Below are 11,758 nucleotides of genomic sequence, written 5' to 3'. Positions count from 1 at the left end.
TCCATAAAAGATCACTCCCCCATCATAATTCCCAACACATACATTATTGTTTAAATTTGACAGATACAAGAATAGTTAATAATAACATCAATTCACAATGGATAGTAAGAGCAAATACTGTAATATTTCATCTCGTCAATCAGAAGATACCCTTTAAGTGTAGAATCATGATAATTTCCCATTTTGTTGTTGTCTCTATTACACTCTACATCTAGAATACTGGAAACTATTTTCATTCTGTTACTTCCTGTGCACATTTTTGCTGCCTGTTTATATTCTAAGGCCTCTACTGTTTTATCCAAGGGACTATTATAACCTTGGAGTTGTTTGGGTTTTTTTTTTTTTTTTCAGGAGGATGATTTCCCACACAAAGAGTGACCTTTGTGCAGCTCCAGGACATAATCTGTGAGCCCTGGAAACATCTAGTCTGATAAGAATTTCTTGATGTTCCTGGGCCTTGAGCCATGATGGACCAATGAGCATAGAATTATTCTGATTTTGCTTCACATGGAAACATAGGTTATTCTGTGTGTATATATATACACATACATATGTATATGTATATATGTATGTATACATATATATTTTTGTTTGTTTGTTTGTTTGTTTAATTATTGGGGGGAGGTTTGGGGACTACATCTAGTGGTACTCAGGGGTTACTCCTGGCTCTTCACTCAGAAATCACTCATGGCAGGCTCGGCTCTATATGGGATACCAGGAAACAAACCCAGATTCATCCTGGGTCAGCTACATGCAAGGCAAATGCCCTATCACTATGCTATCACTCCAGCCCCTGTTTGTATAATTCTTGAAAGCCTAAAACTATGTCTGTCTCAGCTCTGGGCAGTTAATACTTGTATTTGGACTGTCTTTGCTTATGGTACACAATTGGTAAAAAAAAAAAAAATACAGGGCAACTAAATTATATAGTTAGCAATTATTCATCATCTCTCCATATAATGCACTCATATGGTTGAATTAAGCAGCATACTTGACTTATTGGGAGAAGAGCCAAAAAGGCTTGTACCTGATTTCTCCTTGATATTATTGTGCTTTAGTCTTGTTGTACCAACCCATCTTAGGATGGAGGATCATGGGGCTCGCCTGATAATTACTTGATTGACTTATTGGTCTTAGAAGCCATCTAGTGATAAATATTCTGGCTACAGGGCAACTGGACCCTCAATAGTTCTGATTATCACTCCATGATCCTCTTCATCTCTAGACTTGATGATGTGTTAGGATTGAGCTTGCTATGTACTTCACAAAGCCTCTTTCCTCACTATACACTTTTAATGCCACAGGGCTCTTCAAGTAGTATGAACTCACATGGTAAACAGCCTAAACCTTCTCCAAATTGTCCTTCTACATAACCTCTGAGAGTGAGCCTTCTGGGTCACTCTATGACTGGGTGAAAGCTGGATTCCCAGTATGTATGATATATGTATATATGTAGGATGTATATATGTAGGATATAGTATATATGTAGAATGTAGTGTCCAGTATAGAATAGACTTGGTACACTCTTTAATGTCTTTATATACCAGGACATAGTAGGTACAATCATTTGCTTTTAAATTTTGAGGGAATATGATACCATTTTTTATGCCTCCAGGTTCCAGAAAGTATGCCTGATACCAAGGACATGTATGTAAATCTTTGTATAGTTTCATTTCCTATTTTCTCTCAATACTGCCTATGTCTTAACAATTTCAACTGTAGACTGGTCAATTCTTGATTTCAATCTGACAAACCCCTTCAGTAGTACAGAGGACCCAGTTACTACCATACACAAAGTGCAGATAGTCCAGGTCTTTGTTCTATCATGTGAAGAGAGGATAAAAATGTCATTTTACGTTATTACTTATACCTTTTACAAAATAATGTGAGTTTCATCTTCTTCTTGCTCTTCATAAAATAAACTCAAAGAATTCATTCTTGAAATCTTGACCAAATTTCATCATAAAAGGTCATACTTATTGTCTTTAATAAAGTTACCACGTGTTGCATAACTGTTTCATGAGGGTTCCTGTTCAGTTCTGTTTGAGGTGGTCCACTCTGTACTCAAAAATGCATCAAGGGGTGTTTCTTTTGACTTCACTGACAAATGAGGACAAATTAGGGACATCCATTCCTTTGTCCTTTGGCCATCCAGATTGGAATGATTCCTAAAATTCATAAGTAGCAACTATTATTTTAAAACTATTACTTTTATTAAAGTCTTAGAAAAGCATGTGTGATGTGGTGTGGTATATGTAGTAGTTTCTCGGTTTCCACGTTGGCTTTTGCTTGTATGAGTTAATTTTTGTTTGGGGGCTAAAACCAGCTGTACTCAAGGTTAACTCCTGACTCAGCTCACAAGAATCACTCTTAGAAGACACTCTTAAGAAGACATAGATTATACTAGGGATTGAACATGGGTCAGTCACATGCAAAGCAAATGTCCTACCCTCCATACTATCACCCTGGCCCTTGTTATACTTCTTACTCATAGACAAGGCATCAATATGGAGGTTCTGCAACTACCAAGTGTGTTCAACCTGTAATAAATGTGGACATTGCAAAACAATCATTTTTGTTTCTGTGGAGCTAAAGCCAAACTGAATCAGGCAGGACTGCTACAGGTCATCTTATATTGCTTGTTTTCTGACACATTTAGTCTATATGTGTTACCTGTTTTCTTTGTTTAATTAATATCTTTATTGAAGCACCATGATTACAAACATGTTTGTAGTTGGATTTCAGTTATAAAAAAAAAAGAACAGCCCTCTTCACTAGTGCAATATCCCCACCACCAATACCCCATTATGTTATCTGTTTTCTTTGTATTTCCTGTTTACATCCTTATATTGCCTGGTTTCTTCAATTCAAAGTCTAGATTTTTGAGTAATAGTATGGCTTACAGAGTATTTTTATCATCATAAATTCTGTCTACATGACCCCAGGCCAAAGGCCTTCTCTCTACCTTGGGGGGTGCTGGGAGGCTTGGCAGGCCCCCAGCTGTCCCCCTCTTTTTTCCCCCAGACTCCAGGCCTTCCCTGGGTGCCGGCTCAGACAGCCAGAAAGATGGGTGCCAGGAGGACTCTAAAGGGGTCCCCAGGCTTTCCCTGCCCTGCCCCCTGCACTAAGGGGGAGTGTCAGGGGGAGGAGGGTGGGCCGATGTCTGGCTTCCAGTTGCGAATTCTTTTCTGTTCTGGAGGCTAGCTCTTGCCGGCATGGGGCTTGGGAAGACCACAGGCTGAAGGCCTTCTCCATAGTTTGGAGGGTACTGGGAGATGCTAGGTTGTGCTGGAGTAGTTACTGGTAATTTTTTTTTCTTACTATTCATTTTCAAAATTGAATGAGGGCTAGCAGGGGTACTATATATATATATTAATAGTATCCGCTATGGTTAATGTATGTTTTGCATATGCAGAATATCCACCTTGTATTCTTCCCTTGCCCACCACCCTACAAGCTCATTTCTAGTCCTTCATTCCCTCACCCCCAACCATTATTACCCCACATTTACCCTTTATACCTTGAATATCTTATATGTATTTCCTTAACAGCTATAACTCTTACTAAATATTCTCTTATACAGTGACAATTTTTCCCCACTGTTTTGTCTGTTCTTCTCTTTGTGATCTGTTCAATAAGAAATTCTGGTAGAAGAATCCCTCAGTTTAAAGCTTATGTTAGTACCAAGTCATGGGGATTGTTGGACTTATTCTAGTGGCTCCCATATGCACCAATAACGCCACATAGCATTGTTCCTCTTTTGCATAGGCAGATTAAAATGGGAAAATACTATACATACAAACAAGTTCTTTTCTAATAGAGATAGGAACACACAAATCTTGTAATGCAATGGACCTTACACCCTGAACATTGTCATATTGACCTGGCTCAGGCCTCAGAAGAACGGGCATTCTCCATTCACCCCTGAACCAGGGATACCATCTACAAAACAACCACAGTTGTCTATAACATCACCTGGAAGCAATCCTCTACCAGGGAAGACCCCACCACTGCTCTGGTATCGACCTACTCAAAAGAGACTTCTCTTAACACCCAGAAGACTTAACAACAACAAAGACCTGCTTTCAGGACAGGGCTCTCTGCATTGCCCTCTAATTATGAGGTGAAACTAGAGGACGCTCCACATCATTCTGACTTTGATGTAGGACATGCACAGATTTCAGGATCTTTAACTACAGAAACCTGACACCAACAACAGTGACTGTGTGAAAAATAAAGTGTATTGGCACTACAATGACTTGCGTTGGACAACCTAGTATGCTTGGCACCTAGAGTTGGTCTTATGCCAGAAAACTTCAGGAGTAAGGTCTCCTTGTATTTATGCCAAGGCTTTTCCTTTCCATGTCCCCCATATTTCGCTAAACCTATGCAAACAACAATTGCCACTCTAACACCGTTTTTGCTGTGCTCCTTTGACTTTTATCCTTAAAAAAAGAGTGAAGAAGAAAATAATAACTTTGCCTTTGTTCTTCCTGAAACAAATATATTATGATCTTATGATCAATTGTGTCAACTATGTGATATACTTTCTTTAAATAAATTTTAAAAAATTCTGTCTACATGATCTCTTCTTTAAAGTGAATGTTTTTTGTTTTTTTGTTTTTTTTTTGTTTTTTTTGGTTTTTGGGCCACACCCAGTGATGCTCAGGGGTTACTCCTGGCTATGTATTCAGAAATCGCTCCTGGCAAGGGGGACCATCTGAGATGCTGAGGATCAAACCTGAGTCCATCCTAGATTGTTTGCATGCAAGGCAAACATCCTACCTCTGTATTATCACCTCGACCCCTGAAGTGAAAATTCTTAATGTAAATAACATGAAAAAAAAATTTTGGGGTGCCACACCCGGTGATGCTCAGGGGTTACTCCTGGCTATGTGCTCAGAAGTCACTCCTGGCTTGGGGGACCATATGGGACGCCGGGGGATCGAACCGTGGTCCATCCAAGGCTAGCGCAGGCAAGGCAGGCACCTTACCTCTAGCGCCACCGCCCGGCCCCAACATGAAAATTTTTAATGTAAATAACATGGAATTTCTTCAATGTCTGCACTTCTGTGAGAATTATAACCTCTTCTTGATTTAGTGAGTGTGTGTTTGAGAACTGGCTTGGACCTTAAAACTAGAGGCTTTGCCTCATTTGGTGACTCTCCTCAAAGTGCATTTATCCTATAATTTTATTTAATTGGGTGCACTTGTCATATTCACTGGTAGCTCATTTATCTAGCCTACAGATATGATGTACTTCCTTTCCTCTTCCCTTCCTTCTTATCTCTTTCTTCCTTCCCAGCCCTTCCTTCTCTCTTCCTTCTCTTCCTTCCTTTCTCCCATACCATACTTCCTTCCTTCCTTTATCTCTTCTTTCCTTTCTCTCTTCCTTTCTTCCTTTTTCTTTCTTTATCTCTTTTCATTCTTTCTGTCTTTTCTCGCTTCATTCCTTTCTCTCTTTTGAGATTAGGGATTCTCAGTCAACTAGGCATGGGATTAAACCAGTACTTCTTGGCCCCTAATTGCCATAAAATACGAGTGCCACCCCAGTGGTGCTCAGGGCCCACAAGACCATTCATAGCAATACTCAAAAGCTTCTACAGTTGTGCCAAGCAATACTTGGTGGGTGCATGAAGTACTTGGGGTAGAACATATATTGGCAGCATGCAAGACCACACCAGATAAAACTTTGCTGGTCCCACTTGGATGAGGTCTCTGATTCTCACATATCCACTGTTCTGAGGCTTAGTCAATCCACTGTCCTCCACTAAGATGATTAGGGAATGTGCTACTTAGCAGCAACTGGAGACGAATAAAGTGACATTAACTGACTAGGTTACAAGTAGATGCTTCTTCTATCAGATTTCACGCTGTGTCCATTTTGGAGGATGAGACATTTCTAATAATTTTGTGTTAGAAAAGTAAAAGTGAAAGTTTTTTTTAATTTATTTAAAAATAATATAGAGAGCTATGAATCTGCCTCAAGCTGTAGACCACATATTGTGTATGTACTTGGTTCTGCATTGGATACCTGGCACCACTTGGCTTCCCAAGCACAGCTGAGAGGGTTCCCCCACCCCACAAAAATAGAAAACACAACTGCATGCTATCAGGATATAAATTAACAAAAAAAAAATCATTACACTTTTGGACACAGAAATCAGTGAAGTGAGTAACACTGTTTAATACTTTTGAAAATATGGTTTTAGTGCTGAGTGTTTTTAATTACTATAAAGACCATTCTAGTGTAACTGTTCTTTGATATTATGCCACTATTCAACAAACAGCTATTCCCTAAATTGTGCATATTTTTTTTTAAAAAAAAATAGGGGCCGGAGAGATAGCATGGAGGTAAGGTGTTTGCCTTGCATGCAAAAGGACAGTGGTTCAAATCCCGGTATCCCATATGGTCTCCAGAGCCTGCCAGGAGCAATTTCTGAGCATAGAGCCAGGAGTAACCCCTGAGCACTGCCAGGTGTGACCCAAAAACCAAAAAACAAACAAGCAAACAAACAAACAAATTAAAAAATAGGGTTCTCTCTAGCAGAGCTCTATCTACATGGTGGGTGGTGCTCTGGTTGATTGTGTCCAGCGGTCACCAGGGCTATGCCTCACAGTGCTCAGGATCTATTCAGAGCCTTGTATATGTGAGGCATGAGCTTTTCTACTTGAGCAATCTCCCCAGCCTCCATGCCATGCTCTATCTTTCATAAGTCACCTGCAAATTTTTAACCTATTAAATGATAGAAGATCATTTTAATTTTGATAGAGGTAGCTGTAGATTACAGCATTACATAAGTTCCAGGTGTATCTCATTTGCTAAATCAGTGTCTGCATGCCCTACATCAGGGGTCTTCAAACTACGGCCCATGGGCCACATATTGTATTTATTCCCATTTTGTTTCTTCACTTCTAAATAAGATATATGCAATGTGCATAGATTTTTGTTCATAATTTTTGTTTTTACTATAATCTGGCCCTCCAACAGTCTGAAGGACAGTGAACTGGCCCCCTGTTTAAAAAGTTTGAGGACCCCTGCCCTACATTATGCTCACTATTAAACTCCATTTTCCACCAATTGACCCCTTATCTCATTTACCTACCACCCTCCCCATTTTGTTCTAGTAGGCCACTATGTAGTCTTAGGGGCAAACATTTATTTTTATTTTACTCAGTTTGCTGCTTATTTTGTCAATGTATTACACTTGACCAAAATCATTCCATATCTGTCTGCCTCTGGTTTCTTGTTGGTTACACTTGTTTTACATACTACCTTTGCTTAGGAACATATGAACTGATTCCATGTTATTCTGTTCAAAAATAATTAATAGAATCATGTCTTAGGTAACAAATATATTTATATGCATATAACCCTTTAGTAACAATATTGCAAACCAATGTCTGAGGGGAAGAAAGGGAAGAAAGATAGAGAAGAAAATGTCTGTAACAGAGGCAGAAAGATGAAAGAGTGGGGGGGGAGAGAGCAAGAAGGAAACTGGGGACATTGGTGGAGAGAAACATGCACTGGTAAAGGGATGGATGTTGGACGCTGTCTGACTGAAACTCATTCATGAACAACTTTGTAACTATGGGGAAAAAAACTGTATTATACTAGCAGCCCCAGGGTCAAAGAAGGGGGATATGAGATGCATGCTGGGAACAGAGGTGGAGGGTGGACAACACTGGTGGTGGGAATGCCCAGATTCAATGTCACTATGTACCTAAAATATTACTGTGAAAGATTTGTAATCCACTTTGGTCAAATAAAATTTATTTCATCAAAAAAAACTATATTATAACCGACTTTGCAAACCATTGTGATTAAATAAAGTAATTGTTTTAAATCTCCAGGACCAGGACTATGGGTCCAATGAAATAAACTATGCCCAACATATGTGAGGCCCTGAGTTTGATCTTGCACTTGCTCTGACACCAGTGGATGTGGCCTGAAGGCCTCCTAGTTACTGCTGGGTGGGTCCTCTAAGAAAAAGATCATCATTAGCCACATGAATTAGAGAAGTAGACATGTCTTATCCAGGAAGAAACACAATAAAACAACTCAGAGTTTGACATTGTCTAGAATTTCCTCTCTGATAACATGTCTTCTTTTTTTCTCTTTATATATATTTAGATTTGGGGTAATACATAAGAGTTTTCAGAGATAACTCCTGACAACACTCAGGTTTTCAAATCCTCTGGTATTGATTTTGAGCCTGGTTTGGCCTCATGTGAGGCAAATTCCATGTCCACTGTCCTATCTCTTTGGCCCTCTCAAATGTCTTCTTGCATTTCTTTACTTTTCATTTCTTTTGTGTCTCCCAGGTTATGATCAGGAGGCCCTGGGGGAAGCTCCTGGTGATTGTCTGCCATGCAAGTAGGTTCAATGAAAGGGCCTGAGAATTTGGTGCTGCAAAATTAACCAGCACCCCTTCTGGGCCTACAGTGCTCAGGGACCAGATGGCACTGCTGTGGAACAAACATGAGTAGACAGTACACAAGGCTTAACCTTAACTCTTGTACTATCTCTCAATACCCAGATTTCTCCTTTAGTTTTCTGAAAACAATTTTCTAAAAATCCTCCTGAGAAATATAAAGTATAGGGTCAATGAAACCTGTTTCCTGACAGTTCTGTTGTAAAATCACAATTGGGAAATATGAAAGAGGTTCCTGAAGACTTTTGTTGCTGTGTACATAGCTGGAAAGAAACCAGTCTGACTTTCTCCACAGACCTTCTATACTTGGGCTCACCATATTTCTCCAGCCAATCTGCAGAGAATGAGGACTGTTAAGTTATTTTCCTGGCCTGTACAAAATAAAAATGCGAAGCCACCTGCATCCTGGGACTGAGCTCTGCTGAATCTATTTTGAGTTTTTTTTTGTCATTTCCTCTTGGTCCCCAAGGTTCCTCATAGACTACTTGGTGACTATTACATATTGAAATCAATGGTTGCTAAGTTAATGAAAAAATGTCAAAGCTCTTTAAATGACTTAATTTCTGTTTACAAGCAATGCCATGGGGCCGAGAGATAGCATGGAGGTAAGGCATTTGCCTTTCATGCAGAAGGATGGTGGTTCAAATCCCGGCATCCCATATCGTCCCCTGTGCCTGCCATTTGGTGATTTCTGAGCATAGAGCCAGGAGTAACCCCTGAGTGCTGCCGGGTGTGACGCAAGAAACAAACAAAAAAAAAAGTGGAAGCAATGCCATAAAATGTGCTACATTTTTAGTATGTGTTTGGGGCCAGACCCAGCTATGGCCGGGGGCTACTCTGTCATTCTCTGTGGGAGTAGGGGGGAACTGGAGAGCATTCCTGATGTATTGTCAGGAATTAAAATGGGGACTTATGCTTAAATAGTATGTTCCCCAGTCCTCTGAGGCAATTCTTCATACCTAGTATAATGTGGTTGTTGAGTTTATTTTTTCATTTTTATTGTTTTTGGTTTTGAGGCCGTACCCAGCCATTCTCATGAGTTACTCCTAGCTCAGTGTCCAGGAATCACTCCTGGTGGGCTCAGGGGAGCATGTGGGATGCTAGGGATCAAACCCAGGTCAGCCACTTGCAAAGCAAACATTGTGCTATCCCTCCAGCTCCTAATTTCCTCCTTTTTTTTTTTTTTTACCACTTATTGGCAAATTCCTACTTACGTTTGGACTTTTTTTTCCCTCGTTTTTGGGCCACACCCATTTGACGCTCAGGGGTTACTCCTGGCTATGCACTCAGAAGTCGCTCTTGGCTTGGGGGACCATATGGGACGCCGGGGGATGGAACCGCGGTCCGTCCTAGGCTAGCGCAGGCAAGGCAGGCACCTTACCTCTAGCGCCACTGCCCGGCCCCACGTTTGGACTTTTGGAAATGTTTGGACTTTTGGAAAATAAGTTGATACTTTATTTGGATTTGTATATGCTTAAACATCAATGAATTTTATACCACATTTTATAAAAGCATTAGTCATAGGACTTTGTTATTTTTAAAATCATGCGTTCTTGTCTTTCAGCCATTTAATATTAAACAATGCATTCTTTTCATAAATATAGATCATTTCTGCACACAAGTACATATAACATTTCAAAATTTCCTTGTTCTCTGCAATTTATTGATTTATTTTTATTTCTTACATTTTCTTTTAGTCACTGATTTACAGTGCTCTTAGTGACAGGGCTTCATTCATATAGCATTCCAACCCCATACTCTTCACACTAGGAACCACTTCCTTCTACCAGTGTGTATTTATGATAATTATTTACATTATTTTAAGTGCTATATAGCTCTTTTTCACCCAATAGTACAGACACATTTTTAAAAAGTGAAAAATCTCATAAAATGGCACCACTAAAAGTTAACAACTTGTATTATTCTGGTGAATTTTTTCCCATAAGCTTCCCCCATAACTTTTCAGATTTATCCAATAAAGATTTTATGTTTTTATTTTGTTTTGTTTGGGGCCACACCTGGTGATGCTCAAGGGTTACTCCTGGCTGTGCACTCAGAGATCGGTCCTGGCTTTGGGGACCATATGGGATACTGGGGAATCGAACCACATCCATCCTAGGCTAGCATGGGCAAGGCAGAAGCCTTACCACTTGTGCCACAGCTCCAGCCCCAACAAAGATTTTAAAAGTATTTTTCATCTATCAATTTTATGATTCTTATGACTAGCTCAAGATTACTATGTGCAAAGAATCTGAAATCACTTTCTTCCTTGGATAGAACATATCTACAACTACATGTGAAATCACTTGCATAAAAACCTAACAGAATTGCCATAAAAGGACAAAATGATAGTGTTGAGATTGGAAAGAAAGAACTAGATACGCTTACAACAAAGAAGAAACCACCACCGTGGCATTCATGGTTAATGGGGTGCATAAATGTGTGAAATTTTCAGTGGACAGCGGAGAGAAGGAAAAGCTCTGCTTTAAGCACAGCAACCCTTTATCTGGCTGAGAGAGGTGAATCCCTGAAGCTTCAGCACTGAGGGACAATGGGAAATAAACCCAGAAAAGGGATAAAAGAACTATATGGAAGGAGAACCCACCTTTAAGATGCCTGCATGTAGACTCATTTACCTGCAGACACAACACAGTAACACTGGCCTGAAACATACCCCAAAAACTTTTTAAATAAAATCTAACCTACCATTCTCAGAAGCTGAGTGGCAGGAAACTATAGGGATAGCTTCTGGTTTAGAAATATTTGTTAGGAACACTATATTAGAGATAGTACAGTAAGTAGAGTGCTTGCTTTGCATACAGCAGATCTGGTTGGATTCTTGTTATCCATATGGTCCCCTAAGCCTATTAGGAGTGATTCCTGAGTTCAAGGCCAGGCATAACCTCTAAGGACAGTTGGGTGCAGCCCAAAAACAAGAAAGAAAAGAAGGAAGGGAGGGAGGAAGGAAGGGAGGGAGGGAGGGAGGAAGTGAGGAAGGAAGGAAGGAAGGAAGGAAGGAAGGAAGGAAGGAAGGAAGGAAGGAAGGAAGGAAGGAAGGAAGGAAGGAAGGAAGGAAGGAAGGAAGGGAGGGAGGGAGGGAGGGAGGGAGGGAGGGAAGGAGGGAGGAAGGAAGGAAGGAAGGAAGAAAGGGAGGGAGGGAGGGAGGGAGGGAGGAAGGAAGGGAGGGAGGGAGGGAAGGAGGGAGGGAGGGAGGGAAGAAGAAAGGAAGGGAGAGAGGGAAGGAGGGAGGGAGGGAAGAAGGAAGGGAGAGAGGGAGGGAGGGAGGGAAGAAGGAAGGAAGGGAGAGAGGGAGGAAGGGAGGG

The sequence above is a fragment of the Suncus etruscus genome, chromosome 9 (genome assembly GCF_024139225.1).
Source record: "Suncus etruscus isolate mSunEtr1 chromosome 9, mSunEtr1.pri.cur, whole genome shotgun sequence".
Taxonomy (NCBI): Eukaryota; Metazoa; Chordata; class Mammalia; order Eulipotyphla; family Soricidae; genus Suncus; species Suncus etruscus.
Note: the sequence above shows the minus strand (reverse complement) of the source record.